Raw genomic sequence first — 6,704 nt, 5'->3', positions numbered from 1 at the left:
TTCCACATATATAAGAGCAAACATGAAAAAATGGTGTTTGAGTTTATCACTTATGTTCAAAGAAAAGACCTGAGCAATAAGAGATTTAAAATAGTAGCTGTTCTGTGGTCACCAAAAACCTGTGTATGAATCGCTTCAGGAGTTCATAGCAAAATATTGCACTAGTCCAGAGCAGCCAAGTATGATCCAGTTTGGTACMTGCTATTTCATAAATATTTGGCACAGTTTGTGTTTCTCTCCACTTTCACAGGAACAATGGGTCACAGCTCTCCATTTTGGATGCATGGTGCAGCACCAGGTTGCTTCATGGATGGGATGCCAACATGCTGCTGCCCATCTGACACCATGCAGTGGCTGATCTACACTTTGCCAAAGGCAAACTACCCCTGACTGGAGCAGTTAGAGTGCTAACGGTAACCTGCAGACCCCATGGCACCTGTCCCGCAACCCACATCCACAATGAGTGTCCCACTGTCTCTCTCCTCAGACTGTGTGTTGGAGGGTCACCAGAGACACCACATCCAGCAGACTCTTGGTCTCCTTGGGAAGAAACCCAGGCATGGGACCATGGGGCTGCCCTGTGAGAAGGTGCCAGAAGGCATACCTGCTAGGGGACGGAAGGGACAGTTAGAACTACCACAGCAATATTATTTAGATAATCAAATTCCAGGGCCTTGATGGGAAGAARGGAACCAAATGCCTTTAGAGGCTACCATGAAATTTGTCCATGGCTTTGCTCAATGGATAAATAAACTCCCTTGCTCTATCCCCAGGGATAAACTGAGGGCAGATAATGAGGGTAATAAACTGAAGGTAATAAATACTAAAATAATGGTGAAATGTTTCGATCCTGTTGCAACAGAGAGGCTGAGGTGGGGAGGGCAGGACTGACTGATTATCCTCATCGCTGAAGGGTGAACTCACTTTGCCCAGCTCCATGAGCATTTGACTTCTACTGTAATTGCAGCAAGCTGGAGTAAAGAAGAAAGAGAAGATCAAAAAATCATGAGCATTGTTTTTATTTCTTTTCATCTCCACCCTATACATTTGTACCTCTCTCTCTGTGGGAATGTCTAGCCTATGCCTGGCAATGTGAGTTTTGGTGAATTAGGTTACTTTTTCCTAGGAGAGAATAGAGAGAAGTTTGCTATGGGAACGAATCTGTAAACAGAGCCTGCAAGTTTCGCTGTGACAGAAAAAATAGTGTTTCTCAAAACTCGAGCTCTTTTTATAAATCCTCAACAAGTTGGCCAGGATTCATCTTCTTTATTGTTTTTGCTCTCCAGACTTCACAAGGCTCCTCAGTCCCCCGCAGCTGCCGAGTGACGGATGCCGCTCGGCAGCCWGTGGGGAGCGAGCCTGGCCCATTGGGCCTGGTGGGAGAGGGGAGGAAGGTGCCGCAGCCTCCCGGAGCAGCTGGCACCACTTTGCTGCTTTCCAGAGCAGCCCAGGGGTGACGGGGCCAGAGAGCGTGAACTCTCCTGCGGGCCTCACGCGAGAGGCAGAACGGAGGCGCATGGGAAAGGCAGCAAGGGGAAGGTGTCTGTGGTTGAGGGGTTGCAGATGTGCTGCGGGGGAAGAGRGCACCCCGGGCAGCGGGGGACCTGCCTCTCCTGCATGCACTGCATCCCCTGCCTTCCTGCAGACAGCCCTGAGGCTGCTGGGCTGCRCGCGGATCTGAGTGGATCCAGTGATGAGGAGCTAACAAGAAGTAGACAAGTTTTTTTACCCACTTTTATAGCAGAGAGATGCCTGCTGGCTGTCATTAAAATTTCTCAAGCAGTAAAGCTGTTTGAAGAGGTTCTTGTCCTTCCCAGATCATTCCCTCTCATGCTTTCCCTAGTGCTGTTTACTCTCTCCCTCCCCCCTAGTTGTGTGAAAGCAGCTATTTCTGTGGTCTAAAATGGATCGGTGGATTTTTTTGTTGTTGTTAATGCTGGCTATTTGACTAATTTAGTTTAAAGATCAGCACACTTAGGAAGTGATAAATGGGAGAGAGGAGAGAGAGTAACAAATAGCTGTGGGTGAGAAATGGCAGGGTCTTCCTATGGCAGCTTTGCTGCTAGATAAATTGTAGTTTAGAGCAGTGCTTTCAGATGTCCACTGAGAAATACATCTGTGTTTGGGCCCCAGCTCAAAAGAGCACTGAGAATGCATTTTACTGCTGCTCTGTTGCTTCATTCTGAGTAAATAGTCAAGCAAGCACATGTCCAAGGCAAGGCACCCACTGATGAGCCATGCACTGCCAAACTGGGACTTAGAGAGAAGAGAAAGGTAATGTTAGTTCTGTACTGATGAAGCCAGCATAAAATGACAATAAAATACTTTGAACTGAACCAAAACATGCACCCCGTGCACATGTTTTAGAGTGATGCAGCAGTTTGCAGATTTTCCTATGGGTTTTTCTATAGTACACATTGCTGTAGTATTTTAGGCTCACACACATATTTAGGCTTCTTGCTTCTTTTTAGGAGCCACACTCTCACTCTTKCAAGAGTTCTGTGGGCCTCTTTCTCACTTGTGTTATTCCAGTGAGTAATTTCACTTTCTTTAGTGAGATTTCACTCAATTCTTGCCAGTGAAGTGGAACTGAACTATACACAGACCTGGGTACACAGAAAAGGTAGGCTGGGAATTGCTTCAGAGGCTATGCAGTGCTAATGGTCCTTTGCCGACCATCTTGATTGCTTAAGGATTACCTGATTAAAYTTATGATTTAAATGTGATGTGACTTGATAGACAGGGTCACTTTTATGTAGCCTGAAGTGCCACCTAGAGTCATACTTCATGTATCTTTTAGAGCATTGCTCCTAGGACTGCTTGAAGGTCAGGAGCTGAATGGTGGGGGCAAGATTAGCATGTGATCATGAGCAATCTAAGCAACAGCAGTAGTGAAAATTAAATAAGCTAGATAAACAAGCCATGTGCACCGGAGCACCTCCCATGTTTCCATTCCCTTGCTCAGTCTCTCCCTCCCTCTCTCTCCTGAAGATGTGGACAGGAAATAGAGTTGAATGAAAATGCTCAAACTAGCCCTTCCCTCAGGGCGCTCTATCAGTGGAGCCAGGGTGTGAGGTGGGGAGGGCCCAGGGCAGAGCCACTAGAGCCCCCAGGCCAGCCTTCTCCTCCGAGCATCCATCCATCCCTGTCTGCATCAGTGCGCCCTGGTGTGTGTGTGTGTGTGTGTGTGTTTGTGTGGAATGTGAGCAACCAAGGAATCCAAGGATACCTTTAAATATTTTTCTGCACGAGCTCTTCCAGGTGTGCCCCCCCCCTTACCTTGCCAGATCCTACTGGATGCAAACAGGATTTCTGCCTCTCTTCCCAAGCAAAATTAAGCRAGGGTCCCCTGTCCTTGCTCCAGGCAGACACACGTGACTGGCTGAGTGAGCGTTTCTCATCCTGATCAGCCTGATTTCCTCCCCTCCCTGGGGAGCAGGGAACACCATTTCCCCTGTACAYACTTTTGCAGGGCAGGCTTTTTCTTCTCCCGTTCCTCCTGAGCTTACACYTTAAATTGGAAAGACCTTTCTGTGATTAACATATTCTGCCACAGAAAATGAGGCTGCTCTGTTCCTGAAAGTGGAATTACTTCTTTTAGGGTTTTTTAAGACATGGTAGCTGAGGTAGCTCAGCACAGGCATGTCTTAAATAACAGGAGGAAGGAATGTATTCAGGACTGTGTGAAAAAAGACACGCACATATCCACAGGCCCTACTATTTCCTGTATGTAGCATCCCATATATAATATCACATARCATTTTGAATCAGAATAATCTAATTTAGTTTGTATTTGCACTGAGAATAAAAGCTTTTCCTTCACCTAACAGAATCAATTGGTCCATAGTGGGTCTTTATTCTCATTCAAATTAAGGGCTATTCTATACTGAAAATGCACTAATGTAACTAAATTGATTTCTAACTTGATTTTAGTTAAATGGGTGCAGTTCCCTGTGGAGATACACTTAAAGCAGTCAAAGAGTGGGTAAATTATGCATCTTTGTATATTTTGTCGTGGTTTATCTTAATTAGGTGTAAAGGGATCTCAGAGTAGCCTAGACTCTAACCGCATGCAGGAACTCACAAAAAAAAAAAAAGGAAAAAAAAAGGGAAATTTGTATCGCACCATTGGAAAATGCCGAATTAAAGCACATAGGTTTGAGTTCTCAGGATGCTCAGCAGCTCCTGTGGGGCGCTGAGCGCTTTTAGTTCCTGAGGTTGAGCGGGAAGGTGCGCGGCGCTCTCGAGCGCGCCACACTTTGTGAGGCCAGGCGCTACGCTGCGCCCTCGCAGGGTTTCTTCCCCTGTAATTGCTTCCCTGATGGATGCCTTTGCCTCCGGAGTRCACTTGTTTCGCTCAGGAATCCCAGCGGGTTCGGAGGGAGGGATTTTTTCCCCTTATCGGGCTGYTTCACAGTCACAGGGGAGCTGGTCTTCCCTGGGAGGGTAGAAGATAGGGGAGAGCAAAAGTGAGAGCATAAATATCTTAAGAAATGAAGATAATTTATATGGGGCCTAGAGCCTGAAGTCATTTGGAGCCTAATGCGTGCTGGGCACTGGAAGATGCTCCTGCTGCAGCGGCTTTGCTCAGCTTGGCTACGTCCCTGCGGGTCTGGGGGCAGCGCTCAGCCATGTGGTTTTCCTTTGCTCCCAAACACATCTCTGCTATTCCCTGTGGCTGCTGCTGAAAAGAGCAAGAATCGAGAAGGTGCCTTCAGGTCAGGGAGGTTTTGCTGCTCTGGCTACACATGTCCCACAAGGGTACTGCTTGATGGGGTGTCTTGTGGGAAGAAGCTCTTGGGATCCATTCACACTAAATGCTCCTTATCTATGATTCTCAAGAAAAAAAAAAACAAAAAACAATAAAAAAACAAGAATAAAAAACACCTCTGAATGTAATTCCTTGAAAAACAAAGCAAAAAGAAGGAAATGGCCTTCACTATCACTCAGAAGTATGGATTCTGAAATTTCCTGCTCTAATTTATGGGAGGATACATGCCAGTATCTAAGTTTGGGAGACTTCTGACCCTTTGCCATTGATGAAGTGTGCAGAGGGGCCTGACATGCAGTGGAGTAATGGAGATACAAGCAATAGGTTTCAGGGTAGAGCCCAGAAAGCTTTATGGCTCCGGTCATTCTTCCAGGAACAACGCACGAGCTTGATTGACCAGAAACACATCTGGGAAAGAGGGAGACCCAAGGAGGTCAATTCCCTCTTTTCAATGGCTCTGGCTACTTTCTCTAAATTAAATAGAAAAATGGGGCACTCCAATCCTTTGTGTAATTTCATAGCCTAAGGAATATTTCCTAGGCTTAGTCTGTTGTGCGTGTTATAAAGCAGGATGGGGAATTTCGCCTTTGAGTTTTCAGGCCCTTGATGTTTTATTTTTTTCCTGCTCACATTTATTTACTGCATTTTATCAGTTACGATATGTTCTGTATCAACTTCTGGATGTTCTGTATAGTTTGGGCTTTTTAACTGAGAATGTATTATTTGATATTAATAAAGCACGTAAGTTTAATTTCAACATTTACTAGCACTGCAGGCATATGTAACACTTTGCAGACATAYATCCCTCCTTTCCTCCTCTGCCTTCTTCCCTCCCTCCTTCCTTCTATCTCTCTCTCTCCTTCCCTCACTCCTTCTTTGCTCTCCCCTTCTCTCCTTCCTTCTACATTTGCTTAGAAGGTTTTGTATGTATTTTTCCACATAGCTGCTTTAAACTTTTAAAGGTGGTGTCCCCTTCTTTTTTTCTTACCTCCATCTTCCTTCCCTACCCTCTCCCAAAGTGATGCCAGAAGTATTTGTCCTCTCATTTATTGGTAAACTGTTACMATCCTGATGGAAGCTAAAGCTACTGATATTTTTGTGAGCCCAAACACTGTATCATCCCCCAAATTATTATTGTACTCAAAGTGTGGGTAATATTTCATAGCTTTGTGAGCTGACTATGGTGAGAAAAAAAGTGCAAAGATCTTAGATTCACTGGGTTAAAAATATCCTTTCTTATGGGAAGGACTCTGAGATTGGGAGGGCAGGAATGCTGCAGGCCAAACACCTYACCTTGGTGTTTTCACCAGTGCCCTGATCTCATGAAACTGCATCCTAAGGGAGAGAACATCACAACTTATAGATATGTATGTATCTATATCTGTATCCATCTACATCCATATCTACACATACATATATCTAAGAAACATGTATTCTTATAGTATGTAAATTTAMATTTTTTAGTCCTCTTAAAACTCAGGGAAGTTGATGCAAATCTGTAGACTGTACAAAGACTATCATGGTGTTTTTCCCTTCAAAATTGCAAGTGCCAGGCTGCATTGCTGGTTGTGGTAGAGCYTCATGATGGGAAAGTGCTGGTGGTTTCACTATTCAGGCACAAGTTTTGGTGGTAAAGCAACTTTTGAGTCTCATTCAGGATTTTCCTGAATGGCRGTGAAAATGTACCTCATTACAATGTACTCAGTAATAAAAAATCATAATTTTTATGTCATTCAGCAGAGATGTACAGTAAATGAGATTCAAAGGATTAATGCACAAAGGAAATGTCAATGTTAAATCTATAGACAGTCCCTTTAGTACTGCTTGTCATAAATTCAAAGCAAGAGAGTTTGCAGCCTGGCTTGGGAAGGGTAAAATTGAAGGATTAAACAAACTATACGTCAATCTTTCTGTGCTTGAATTCTTACTGTTT

The sequence above is a fragment of the Nothoprocta perdicaria genome, unplaced genomic scaffold, assembly GCF_003342845.1.
Source record: "Nothoprocta perdicaria isolate Ctin4 unplaced genomic scaffold, notPer1 scaffold_65, whole genome shotgun sequence".
NCBI lineage: Eukaryota > Metazoa > Chordata > Aves > Tinamiformes > Tinamidae > Nothoprocta > Nothoprocta perdicaria.
The sequence above is the reverse complement of the archived record's forward strand: the minus strand, read 5'-3'. Positions refer to the sequence as shown.